The 11,998-nt window shown below is 42.6% G+C and overlaps 1 protein-coding gene across 1 annotated transcript in view; it reads right to left on the minus strand.

Moving 5' to 3' along the window:
• Positions 1-9,222, minus strand: part of GGACT (gamma-glutamylamine cyclotransferase) — a 36,768-nt gene extending 27,546 nt beyond the window's left edge. Inside the window, exon 1 of the mRNA XM_020801605.3 lies at positions 9,091-9,222. The gene's annotated coding sequence lies outside the window, so the exon portion shown is untranslated. The remainder of the gene's footprint in view (positions 1-9,090) is intronic.
• Positions 9,223-11,998: the final 2,776 nt, after the last annotated feature.

An 11,998-nucleotide genomic window follows, 5' to 3' on the forward strand; every position in this document is an offset into this window, starting at 1 on the left:
CGTATTTACCAAAAGCCTGACTGAACAGAAAATGCCTTTGTTCGCTGGAAGATCTCTCCTTTTGAAGCAGTTGGACAGCCTGGGAGCAGCCAGAAAGGCCTTTCTTGTGTCTTCAGCAGGCATGCCTGTGAAGATAGTGCAACCAAGAGAAAGGCCTCTCCATTGAGATTTTAAAACCCAGGCAAGCTCATACAGGGAGATATGGTTCCTCAGATAACCTGGGCTCAACTTATGCAGGACTTTTTTTGTTGTTGTTGTTGGTCAAATCGATCCTTTTGAATGATGCTCTGGTACAGTCAATTAGCCAATGAAGCTGTTGAAACAAATTTCAGTTCTTCCTGTAATCAGGAATATTTCATATCTTCCTGTAATCTGGCATCTTGGCTAGACCTTCTTGGAACCGATGAAGTTTCTAAACAATTCCAAAGGCAGGCTTAGGTAGAACCCTGGATTGTGTTTATGCTGCTTTAAAGTTGTATTTTATAACAACTTTTTTCTTTGTCATTGAATTTTGCACAATAAAGAATTCAACAGACTGGGTAACAAGAATGCCATGCACTGTCCAAAACTAGATAAACCAACAGTCATTTAGGTATTGCGAAACTAGAACTAGCTATCAGAATATACTGGCATTATAGTGTTGGGAAATGGTTCTGCAGCAGCAGAAAAGCGAGTTTATTACTGTATGTAGCTATATCTATAAATCTATGTACTCTCCATATATCTATAGGCAACAGGAAGAAGCATATTTCCTCATTTCCTATTGCATTGTAATAGGATAGGTTTTGCTGTATAAGCTGTTTGATAGGCTGAAACTCTGCTGAAAGTAGGCGTTCTTATAGGCAATAAATCACTCTGACAGTGGCTGGAGAGAGCTGAGCTGATAAAGCTGAGGGAGAAACCGAAAGAGAAAATAGAAGAACACTGCAGAGAGAAGCTGTGAGGCAGTTCAGTTTTCTCCCCAGCTAACAGAAAGAACAGTCTCTCCCCAGCAAACTGAAAGAGCAAAACAAAGCGAAGTCTTCTGTCTTTGGGAGTCATTTATTTTTCAGCACACATTTTCTTCGAGCCGGCCTCGCAATAAGTGGTGCTCCCGTGTGATCGAACATAAGAAAAGGGCCATCAATCTTCAGTTACGACCACAGAACGACGGTACTTGTGTTCTGCCCTATCACCTCGCTCTGCACGAGCTCGGCGCGCTAAACATCCTTTTAAAGGATCCCAAAGGGTGAGTAGGTTGGTCAAATTCAGATACATACAATGGGCTCAGGATTATCCCAAGACCAAAAGGCTTTCGTAGATGAACTGTTCTTTCTAATTACAAGCCATGGCCACCCAGCCACAAAGAAAGAGCTGGAAGACTTAGTTTTGGCCATATATTCATGTTGTCCATGGGTCCCTGAGAGTGGCACCCTTGACTTAGAACAATGGATGAAGATTGGGAGCACATTTCAAAACGACCCAAAAATTACTTCACGCATTCTTTTTAGTTGGTGCAAAGTGAGGGCTTCTCTTAAGTATCTTTCCCCAAGGAACATCCTTTTCAATCAACAAATGGAATGTGGGGCCATGTCCATGTACCCTCCTTTGCCACAGATCCTCCCTCCAGCACCTAGTGCATCCCTATTACCATCTGCACCTCCATTGCCTTCTCAGTATGATTCCTACCACAGTAGGAAGAAGCCTCCTGATAGACTGGACAATGATGACTTTAGCACTCCTGACCTATTTCTACAAAATGACCACAATGCACCTTTAAGAACAACCCCTGTGGTAACCCCGATTGCAGCTTCTCTGTCCGCTGCGCTAATTGACTCTGGGGATACAGCACACCCAATGATTTCTACATTTCCCATCATCCGGGGGACCCCTGCTGTCGCTGCAATTCCTGCTGCGGGCGGGAATGCTGCGATCCCTGGTGCAGCCGCGGTCCCGGACCGATATGAACCCATCCCAATGAAACTGATCAAGGACTTGTTGCAGGCTGTTAAAGAATATGGCCCTCATGCACCCTACACCAAAGCCTTACTGGAAAATTTGTCAGAACAGAAGCTGACACCTAATGATTGGAAACTGGTTGTTCGTTCATTATTGCCTCCAGCTCAGTCGCTGTTAATTTTGGATGAAATGCGACACTTGGCAACGGAGCAAGCTGAACAAAATGCCCAGTCAAACCAAGCAGTCATAAACAGGGTTACCAGGGATCAACTTATTGGTGATGGGCAGTTTCAAACAACAGCCCAACAACTTGGCCTTTCAGACCTTGCCATTGAACAGCTTGCCAAAATTATGAACAAAACATGGGCCAAGTTGCCAGTGTCTACTGAGGGGCCATCACCTGGGTTTACAACCATTCGACAAGGCCCTACAGAATCATTCTCTGACTTTGTTAGTCACCTGATTACAGCAATAGAAAGGCAAATTGATAACCATAAGGCACGTTCTATGCTTCAAAAACAGCTGGCCTTTGAAAATGCTAATGATGACTGCAGAAAGGCACTGACTCCTATTTATAGCAACCCAGAAACCACTATTCAGGATATGTTAAGAGTCTGTCAAAATGTGGGGTCTATTTCTCATAAGGCAGCTATGTATGCTGCAGCACAACAAGCATCTATACCAAAGCTTCCTCAACTGAAGATTCCATCTACTCTGACCTTAGTACAATTACAAAGCCTACTAGGAAATATTAATTGGGCTAGACCTTTCCTGGCTCTCACCACAAAAGAACTTTCTCCATTATTCGACGCTCTCTCTGGTCACACATCGCCGGCGGATGTAATTCCTATCACGAAGCCAATGAAGCAAGCGTTTCAACTTGTTTCTCACCGCCTTAAACTTCAAGCCGTTGATCGACTACCTCCAGACTCTTCTCATCTTTCATGTGCTATTTTATCTACTCCTTCACTCCCTACAGCCATCCTGTATGCTCCTATCACGTCTGAAAGGATTGCCATAATTGAATGGTTGCATCTTCCTCACACACCTTCTCGCAAACTCTATCCATTTGTCACAGCTGTGGCAGACCTGTTTTCTAAGGCCCGTTCTCGTTGTGTTCAGTTGATTGGTTCTGATATTGACTGTGTTTATTTTCCTTTCAGGCAAGGGGATGCTGAACGTCTTCTACAAAATTCAGTTGATTTTCAAATTGCATGCGCCGACTTTCTCGGCAAAATCATTCCTAATCCTCCAAAGGACAAACGTATAACTTTGCTGTCTCTTGTTCCCTATACTTTAACCACTTGCTTTGCAGATCATCCATTGCCTACAGCGACTACCGTGTTCACGGATGGCTCACCAAGCAAGGGTGTTGTCACCTGGCAGGACGAAAGTGGTAACTGGGTTCCTCAATTTACATCTTCTCATACTTCTGCTCAACGATCGGAACTTGCTGCTGTTATTCTTGCCTTTCAAATATTTGCTCACCAGGACTTTAACCTAATTGTGGACACTCAGTACGTATTTCGACTACTGTTGCATTTGCCTTTCTCCTATCTTGCTCCCTCGATGGACAAGGAACTGTATGACTTGTTTTCCACTTTGCAGTCTCTGCTTCAGTCACGCATCAATCAGTGTTTTGTTTTTCACATTCGTTCCCATTCTAATTTGCCTGGGTTCCTTGTCCAGGGAAATGCGGTGGCGGATTCATTTTTACATGACATCCCTGAGACCTTTCACCTTTTTGATGATCCTATTTCTTCGCATGGGATGTTTCATCAATCTGCTAAGACTCTTCATAAACAGTTTAATATTCCCATGGCTCAAGCTCGGGACATCATCTCAGCCTGTTCATCCTGTACTACCTCTCCTTTGAATCTGCCTTTTGATGCTGTTAACCCCCGTGGAGAACATTCTAATGAGATTTGGCAAATGGACGTAACTCATACTCCATTGTTGTCCCCGTTCTCTAAGCTTCATCTCACTGTTGACACTTACTCAGGTTTTATTTGGGCGACACCAATGAAAGGAGAAACTACTAGACACGTCATCCAGCATTGTGTTCGCACGTTTGCTGTCATGGGCCGACCAGCCTTGATCAAAACTGACAATGGGCCGGCTTATGTTTCAGATGCCTTTTCTCAATTTTGTAAACGATGGGGAATTAGGCTTAAACATGGGATTCCTTTCAACTCTACAGGTCAAGCAATTGTAGAGCGTGCTCATTTAACCTTTAAATCCCTTCTTCAGAAACAGACCTCTGGGAAGAATGTTCCTGTAGTTGACATCCCTATAGCTGTTGCTCATGTATTGTACACATTAAACTTTTTGCTGTTTCCTCACAATAGGAACCACACTCCTGTTGAGCTTCATTTTAGGTCCCAGGAGCAGCTGCCGCGACCCTTGGTGTCATATCGTCAGCCACCGGACCCTACCTGGAAGGGCCCGGCCGAGCTGATCACCTGGGGACGTGGATACGCTGCGATTGCCTTGGACAAAGGAGCTGTGTGGATTCCTGCACAATGTGTTTGACCATGGCGCACTGCGCTTCCAAAGGACATTGTGGACTCATAATGTGCTTAGTGTTATTATTGATCTTTTCCTGCGGTCAGTGTATTTCTTTAGGACCATGGCAGGACAATTATTATTTTAAAGAGATAAGTAAGGTGTCTGAAATTCTGAAGTGGCGCTACCTGGAATTATCGCAGTTTACTAAAGTTATCTAATTTCACTGAAGCCATGTTTAATGTTACCATCCGTGCTTTAAAGCTTGTAAATTCAGAGCTCAGCGAACTACGTTCAGTTGCTTTGCAGAATCGCCAAGCTTTAGATGTCATGTTAGCGGACCTGGTTGCGTACCCTTGTTATATATATCATTATTATAATTGTAATTTTAGTTATTTAATGTTGCGTTATTCAATGTTTGCCTGCTCTTGTATCTACACTGCTATCCTACTGTCGTTGAACCATCCCATCAGATTCTCTTAGCCCTAAGCAATTGTATCGAGATGATGACTATAATCCTTTGCTTAAATAAACAACGGAGGGAATGTTGGGAAATGGTTCTGCAGCAGCAGAAAAGCGAGTTTATTACTGTATGTAGCTATATCTATAAATCTATGTACTCTCCATATATCTATAGGCAACAGGAAGAAGCATATTTCCTCATTTCCTATTGCATTGTAATAGGATAGGTTTTGCTGTATAAGCTGTTTGATAGGCTGAAACTCTGCTGAAAGTAGGCGTTCTTATAGGCAATAAATCACTCTGACAGTGGCTGGAGAGAGCTGAGCTGATAAAGCTGAGGGAGAAACCGAAAGAGAAAATAGAAGAACACTGCAGAGAGAAGCTGTGAGGCAGTTCAGTTTTCTCCCCAGCTAACAGAAAGAACAGTCTCTCCCCAGCAAACTGAAAGAGCAAAACAAAGCGAAGTCTTCTGTCTTTGGGAGTCATTTATTTTTCAGCACACATTTTCTTCGAGCCGGCCTCGCAATATTATAGCTTGTTTATAAGAACTCCTGCAGTGGGGTATTGTCATGCCCAGTTATGTTTACATTTGTTTATATAGTAATGGTAAGTGTATTGTTTTGAAATGTGTTGGTTTAGTGAGTATATGATGGGAGGGCTGAGTAAGGCTGAAATGTTGGTAAGAATGGTTCTGACTGTCTGGAAAAAAGGAGTTGAGGGTTGGTGAGATTTTTGGGAACAGCTTGGAGATATTTTATGAGAGAGATGTGATAGAATTGGTTCAACACTTAGGAATAACTAACATACTTTGCATACTGTTATTGCAATAAAATCTTATTAAATTAATTCAAACTGAGGGGTATGCAACTCAATACCTGAGGACTGGCTACGTGGAGGGTGTTATAGGGGACTGAGTGAAGGGACAAATACAGATGTATGGGGGCAACTAAAGGTTGGTGGCAGCAAAAGAAGAACAAAGGAAATAAGTGATAATTACTGAAGAAAATATGTTTATTCCTGTGATTATTTAAAGAAATAGTTACTTAAATCAGTGGTTCTTAACCTGGGCGATAATGCCCCCCAGGGGGCAATTTCATTTTTCAGGGGGGCAGTAGAACGAAAAGGGGCGGCGTGGGGGCACTGGAGCAGAAGGGGGGCGGTAGGGGGTGCTGGAGCAAGCCAAACCTGTGAAGATGGCTGCAGCCTTTTTACAATGTGCATGAATATATATTTTCCTCCTATCTTAATTTAGTTTCAGAGTTTTTGTCTTGAAATTTTTAGTTCCTGCATTTTATGCCCTTTTTATATTTCTTTTTGAGTCTTAAAATTCGCTTGCAACTAAATCATTAAATGTTACTTTTTGGGGGCATTTCATTTTCTTGGAATTGAATTTTGTTTTCAGGGGTCATTGGATTTAAGTGTCTTAAATAAACAAACAAACAAATAAATAAATAAATAAGATATAATAAGAAATAAGAGGGGGCGATGATAACTTCCTCAATGGCTCAAGGGGGCGTTTCTTTCAAAAAGGTTAAGAACCACTGACTTAAATCATATGACAAGGGGAGTTTTGACATCAATAAATGAGACAGGAGTAGGACAGGTGGCACTAGAAAATTATTCCCATATCCAAGGATAAGGTCATACATATGCACTTTCAAATGAGCTTTGCAGTTAGACATTTATCAGGGATGAATACAGTTGACTGATCTCCTACCTTCCTGTCAGACCTAAGACTCCAGAAAAAAAGATTTAAAACAAATACCGGTAAAAATGCAAAATGTTATGAGGCTAAAACATAATTAGACAAGCTGGTCAGAATCCAATTCGTTAGTTATGCTGGTGTCACTGCAATGGCATATACTGCAGTGGTGAATAACCATTAGATAACAAGTCCCAACTTATGTTGACTGGTGTGTGACTAGTGGCAAATTCACCACTGATTTATGCCATTGCTGTCAAAATTATGAGAATTCTGACTTTCGTATAAAAACAATTGAATTTTAAAAATCGTAACATTCTAGCTATAAAAAGTATGGTACTAATATATTAAAAGCCTCTTTCTCAGCAGCCAGTCAAATGTCAAATCCTGCCTGAATAAGATGTTTTTTTGTCAGCCAGCAAAAGGACAAAGGAGAAACAGCCAACATACTCTTCTTGACAGGGAGCTCTTCACTCTGGTAGAGCCATCAAGAAGGCCTTTTAAGCAAGCAGCAGTCAAATACTGCAACAGCCCTGTGACACATAGGCATTTACATGCTGATGCTGTCCTTTTCAGAGAGGCAATCATAAGAATATCCATGCACATCTTTTTGTATATTTTTAATATGACAAAAACAAATTCAAAAGCACAGGGATCACTGAGACTAGAAAGCGTGGTGGTTCCACACTGCACAAGCTTTTGTATTCTCCTGCTCTATAATTAAGTCTGCCCTGAAGGATATTCAGGATTAGCAATAACTGACATTGGGAACACTAAGAAAACACAGGAGAACCCTCTGAAAGATGTGATATCAATCTGTAAAACTAGGTATTACTAAGTGACATGCTAGCACAATATCCCTTGTATAAAAGAAGAATGATGTAAACAGATGCCTCAGATCAGATCACATCTGTATAAGACAAACATACCCCTCAGTTATCATTGCAACCTGGAACTGCAGAACAACCATCACACAGTTCAAGATGTGGGGAAGTAACCATATTGTGACATCAAACTCTAAATCAGAAAATTTTGTTTCATTGCGGATTGCAGTTAGCAGCTTTATGAGGTGCAAAAAAAATCTTCACTGCTTTAATATAGATGGATCAAGTTCACAGTTAAAAGTTGTTTGCTTGGGTCTACCTGAGCTGATGTTTGAACCATTCATATTTATTTATTTATTTATTTATTTATTTATTTATTTATTTATTTATTTATTTGATTTATACCCCGCCTATCTGGACTACCAGACCACTCTAGGTGGCTTCCAATACGAAATCAGACAATAAAACACAGGTAAGTACATGATAATTCAGTAATAGCTACAATGAAATAAAGGATAGGGAAAAGTAAGAAAAAAAAATTGACAGCACTAATAGTGACAGATGGAGCCATGAATATTTTGCTTGCTGCAAATAGTTTCCTCCTCTCTGTTGTTTTCCACATTTGTGTAAATGACTTGGCTTTTTAAAAGGAAGCAGATTTCTCCAGGAAAGCTCACCTTAAAATATAGCAGCTAGTCTTTAGGGTGTCACAATGTTTTTGTCCCCTTTATTTTTCTTTTGTTTTTTTAACTGTTGCCCTTTAACTTCGGGTCTAATAACAAAGTCCAAATCAATTTGTCTCATGTTACAAAAGCTGCCTTATGAAAACATTTTTTTTTTGCATTTGTCTGCATTATGCACCAGCCAGGCAAGTTTTTTGCTTTCTTTTCTTTTTAGCATTATGTAGAATGCTCAGTGAGTAATATGCAGTGTGAATCCAGTCATGCTCCTCATGATCTCATTACTTTCACTGAAGAAAATTTAATTAATTACGTTTAATTTATTCCTATTAAGACCCATGAGACTTGTGTACTTAAATCTCAGCTGTGTCAAATGCAGTTAATTCGATTTAAAAACAAATCCATTGGTTTAGGGGGCTTTTGAAAACCACTGGCTCTGAAACACTGTCAGTGTTACAAAAATGCGACTTTCTAATTCAGGAAGAAGGATGTGTGCGTTTGTGTTTGTTTGCTTTTAAATCAAATTAACACCATTGGACACAGTTCAGATACGAGTACCTAAGGCTCATGAGTTTTGTGACTGTGTGTGTTTCAAGGACAGGGATTTCTCCGCACAGCCCACAAAGACAAACGACCATTTCACGTTCTTCTCATCACCTACAAAAGGTGTTCGTTAAACCCAGCGACATATTTTGACAAGCTCCAGCCAGGTCTTTACTCCTCAACCAATAGGGTCGTCCCTTCTCGTTCACGCGGCATTTCCCGCCGCCCCGCCCGGCACGCGCCACAAATTTAAATATCACCGGTAGGAAGAAACGGATTGGCTGAAAGACTGGGCACACGACGATTGTCCCACCCCCCCCAAACGGCCTAAAGAAAAATCACATGACGCTTTTCAACCGGTATTTTCCAGCGCCTGTCAAGCAGGGCCTCGCCCTCACCGCTTTTTCCCCTCCTTTAACTCTTTAGTAAAGCTCACCGGCCAGCTTGACAGCTGCTGGAGGTTCGGCTCCTGGAATCCGCGGGAAAGTGCTGTCAATCAGAGTTTCTAACGCCGGAGACGCTTCCGGACTCGTCGTTGCCCTTTGGAACCCTCAGCGTAGGCGGAGCCAAGCGGCCTCGGGGGGGTGGGGAGGGGGAGGCGGCTCTAGAGTTACAGTCTCATGGGCTTTCAGGCTACTTTCGACGCCGGTTTCCATACCCCGCATTTTGCGGGGCATGGAAGGGACGATCGCCCACAGGAAACAAGGGCGAAATCGTGAAGTTTAAGCCGCCTTATTTTCTCCCCTTAAAGGCAAAGAATGAGCTGAGCAGGGACTTGGGATTTTTTTCTTCTGGCCCTACGTCGGGTATGTTGATTTCGAGGCATTTTAAAAAAGAGCCATTCCCCACTCGGCACATCGAGGAGCAAGGAGGGGAAGCGCTGGCTCTCGCCCTTGTTGGAAAAAGGGAGCGATCCTGGTAGGGTCACTGACTTAGAACAACAGCTTTTCCCGGTTAATCATCTAACCCTGCTGCTCCTGGTGGATTTATGATAAAAACAGGCGGCGGCATCCACTGGTGTCTGTAGCACGACTGTCGCTGTAATCGCTGGCTCTTAATTTTTCTCTCATATTCACTGATTTTGGGGCCACTTAAAAATCTGTGTGTAAAACAACTCCCCGGCAAAAGAGGGTTCCCTTCTCGCCTCATATAACGGCTTCCGATTTTCCAGCGGGATTGCCACGGCTGGGGCCGCCAGCTTCGTCGCACACCCTCACCCACACGCATCCAATTTCCCATTTGATCGTTTGTAATGCCGCGCTCGGGTCCATCGTGTTCTCTTAACAGCGCTGAAGACTTGAGGGCCGTTGTGGGTAAAATTACGTTGCAGACACCCACCACTTTCTTCTTTGGGAAGAGGGATCGCTCTTCTCAAACCAGTCAAGTGCTCTTTAACCTCGGGACGAATTCGTTCCTTGCACAAGACTGGGTTTCTCCGCAGAAACCCCTCTCCTCCCCCTTCCCCCTCCACGCGTTTGCCCCTCTCGTCTGAATAGCGTTACACGACAAGGCAAAGGCCAACCGGAAGCGAAGCAGTGTGCGCTCCCGACTCTTTTATGTCTAGCTCTATGGACGCCTCCGGGAGCTCTAGTCCCACGTTTTCGACAGTTGAATGGTGCCTCCCTTGTGTAGGTTATCCTGGTGTAAGAAGTAGTAGATCAACTCAAAATAAAGCAAAAAGCAAACACCTCAAAGACTAACTGCTTTTGTGGAACAAGCCCTCTTCTTCAGACCTAAGAGAAAGAATACAGGTTCTCGGTTGGTCCCAAAAATGGCTCCCCAGAGGTTCTCCCTAGATGACTACAACTTCCAAAAAATCATGGCCAGCACAGCTAGTGGTGAAGGCTTCTGGGAGTTTCAGTACAAGAAACCATGGTTGAGAACCACTGCTCTATGATAAAGAGACAGTGGTGTTTGGTTGTATTTAAAGGTAAAGGTTCCCGTTGACAATTTTTGTCCAGTCGTGTTCGACTGTAGGGGGCGGTACTCATACCCGTTTCCAAGCCGTAGAGCCAGAGTTTTGTCCGAAGACAATCTTCTGTGGTCACATGGCCAGTGCGACTGTTACCTTCCCACCAAAGTGGTCCCTATTTATCTACTTGCATTTGCATGCTTTTGAACCGCTAGGTTGGCGGGAGCTGGGACAAGTGACAGGAGCTCACTCCGTCACATGGATTCAATCTTACGACTGCTTGGTCTTCTGACCCTGCAGCACAGGCTTCTGTGGTTTAGCCCGCAGCGCCACCACATCCCTATGTATTTTAAACCTAGTTATTATTTAGAACCACTGTTTGGGTTTGATATTCAGTTCTTTTGAAGGCTGGTTCTGTAAACAACGATTAAAGGAAACAACAGTAAAAATAACATGATGTGAATGACAGACTACCTTTGAGCCTCTTCTGAAGGGGTAGGTTTGATTAGTTGAGAAGGATATAACAACATAGTGTATAGTATATAACAACATACAGTAGTGTCATATTTGGGAATACCTTAAGAAACCTTGGCTAGTATTTAATTCATTAGAAGGGGTATCTATTGTGTGTATAAATTTTACCTCAGCTGTTTCCCTCTGGGTTCTTGTTCTGTAATTTTTCTTTTCTAGAATAGCAACGTTAATATCTTGTGAAGGTAGATTGGAGTGATTTGAGACATGTTTCTGTGCATTGTGATTTCTCATGTCTGATTTATGCCCATTAATTCTTTTGCATAGTGATAGTCCTGTTCGTAAGTCCTGTTCATCCTACATAGGGTGCAGAGGGGCTTTGTTGGCAAAAGATCTCATAGATCATATTATCACAGGAACAAGTTATGGCGGACAGCCCACACGTAACTCCTGTCAGTCATCTTAGAGCTCTAGTGCAGGAGCCTATGACACGACAGGAGGGGCGGAGTCAACAGAACTGGGTGAGATAGAGAGTTAGGGAGAAGATTGTGAAGTGTTTAGACAAGAGATTGGAAAGTTGGTGTGTTAGAGCAGTGGTCCCCAACCTTGGGCCTCCAGATGTTCTTGGACTGCAACTCCCAGAAGCCTTCACCACCACCACCTCTGCTGAGCAGGATTTCCGGGAGTTGAAGTCCAAGAACCTCTGGAGGCCCAAGGTTGGGGACCACTGTGTTAGAGAATACAAAAGAGTTAAAAGTAATAAGATATTCATAGAATATATTGAGACCTTGATTAAAGTGAATGAATACAAGCAAACTTACATGTAATCAAATCCACATTTATTGAATGAATAATAAAAGAACTTCCATGATTTTACTTCTATGATTTTCCTATCAAACCATAAATAAACCCTGTTACATCTAGCAGCAAGTCAGAGATACAAAATTGGTACAGTGAGGGT

The sequence above is a fragment of the Pogona vitticeps genome, chromosome 3 (genome assembly GCF_051106095.1).
Source record: "Pogona vitticeps strain Pit_001003342236 chromosome 3, PviZW2.1, whole genome shotgun sequence".
Classification (NCBI taxonomy): Eukaryota; Metazoa; Chordata; class Lepidosauria; order Squamata; family Agamidae; genus Pogona; species Pogona vitticeps.